This window comes from Schistocerca serialis, chromosome 4 (assembly GCF_023864345.2).
Source record: "Schistocerca serialis cubense isolate TAMUIC-IGC-003099 chromosome 4, iqSchSeri2.2, whole genome shotgun sequence".
Classification (NCBI taxonomy): domain Eukaryota; kingdom Metazoa; phylum Arthropoda; class Insecta; order Orthoptera; family Acrididae; genus Schistocerca; species Schistocerca serialis.
The window spans coordinates 181,684,046-181,685,910 of record NC_064641.1 but is presented as its reverse complement, the minus strand read 5'-3'; the positions used below and the strand labels follow the sequence as shown (position 1 = coordinate 181,685,910).

Genomic DNA, 1,865 nt, shown 5'->3' with positions numbered 1-1,865 from the left:
TGAGAACCTAACGACGTTAATTTAATAGAAGAGAGAGAGAGAGAGACAGACAGACAGATAAAAATGGCCCATCATTTACTTTTGAAATTCGGAGAGTGTGCGTTCCGGAAAGAGTAGGGTAACAAGACTTCCGTCTTTGTAACTACGAGCTGCGAAATCAGAACAGCGAAAATATCGGAGAAACTAGAGCTACTAGGGAGGGATACCGATTTTCATTCGTCCCACACGCCATTCACGAATGGAACAAGGATGTGGGAAGCAATATCTACAAAACATACAGCATTGCAACAAATTAACATATATCTCGACGTATCAGAGATCAAAATGTAGCGTATATCTTTGAAAATGATAGTGTCGCTTCTGTAATTTCATGTTCCATATTGTTAAAAATAATTGAGTAATAATAATTATGTAAGCTGATTGCTGTTTCTGTGTGGCTGGAAATGGTCAATATTTTTATAATATTGATGCATATAGAGTTAGTCTTTCAGTTATTTCACTGCAATACAAAGCGATTGGTTTGCGGACGAAGACTGGGAGCCATCAGCGTGCAATTACATACACATTTGCGTTTTAGACGTCGAATCTTGCAATCTAAAGTTCCTATTACGAAGTCTTATTACTGTGTAAGTAGGCTGTTCAGATTTTTATGTCGGTGACGCCACGTAGTGCTCTGTAAGAAAATCGCTTATTGCGCTGTGTGCAGTATGTGGCTGGTTGGACTCATTGTTGGAATATTCGCTATTGTAGTGTCGGGCAGTTGGATGTGAACAGCGCGTAGCACTGGGCAGTTGGACATGAGCCGCCAGCAGTGGTGTATGTGGAGAGAGAGGTGGATGTCATTAATTGATAGATATATCTGTGGCTTGGTGCTAAAAAGGCAAATGTCCAAAATCTCCATTTTCAGCTACGGCTGATTGAAGTTTTGCTGCGCAATTCTCAATAGAATTAAACTGCAACAAATTGCTGTACTAACATTTTTTCTTTCATTTTATTATTTTATGTAGATTGTGGCCCATATATACTCATTTTAGAAAGTATTAGAACATTATGTAAGAGGAATGAACACACAATTACAATACTGTATGTCTAGGTTTCTTTTATTTTGTGGTAATATTTCATGTACAACATGCAGATGATACTTTCAAACTGTTCAAGAAACAATGCAGATACAACATGTAAAAACGGTTTAGTTATTACTAGTTTTAAGTGATTGTGTAACTGATTACAACTTGAAACTTCCTGGCAGATTAAAACTGTGCGCCCGACCGAGACTCGAACTCGGGACCTTTGCCTTTCGCGGGCAAGTGCTCTACCAACTGAGCTACCGAAGCACGACTCACACCCGGTACTCACTGCTTCCAAACTTTGGAAGGTAGGAGACGAGGTACTGGCAGAAGTAAAGCTGTGAGTACCGGGCGTGAGTCGTGCTTCGGTAGCTCAGTTGGTAGAGCACTTGCCCGCGAAAGGCAAAGGTCCCGAGTTCGAGTCTCGGTCGGGCGCACAGTTTTAATCTGCCAGGAAGTTTCATATCAGCGCACACTCTGCTGCAGAGTGAAAATCTCATTCTGATTACAACTTGTTTGTACACATACATTAGAAGTTATAAATTAGAACTTTATGAGATAAAGAATGATGCTAGGTCAGTTAAAACAAACACTAGTTCTCCCCGTCTTCGAACTCACAATAGTGTCATCATCCCCATCGGAGGTGCATGCCAAAGTATTGACGAAAGTGGCGTAGTACATCCTGCCACTGCTACTTATGAATGGCATCAAAGATTTCAGGTCATTTAATGTTTCTTTTGACAGAGGAAATGGTTGCTTTGATACAGACTGCAGGCTAGCTTGTTTTTTGCTCCCATG

At 40.6% G+C, this 1,865-nt stretch overlaps 2 non-coding genes across 2 annotated transcripts; one reads left to right on the top strand and one right to left on the bottom strand.

The window, feature by feature from the left end:
• Positions 1-1,259: 1,259 nt before the first annotated feature.
• On the bottom strand, positions 1,260-1,334 carry Trnas-cga (transfer RNA serine (anticodon CGA)). Its single transcript has one exon. It is a non-coding gene; the product is annotated as a tRNA-Ser (tRNA).
• Positions 1,335-1,429: 95 nt separating this feature from the next.
• Positions 1,430-1,504, top strand: Trnas-cga (transfer RNA serine (anticodon CGA)). The gene has a single exon. It is a non-coding gene; the product is annotated as a tRNA-Ser (tRNA).
• The last annotated feature ends 361 nt before the right edge of the window (positions 1,505-1,865 follow it).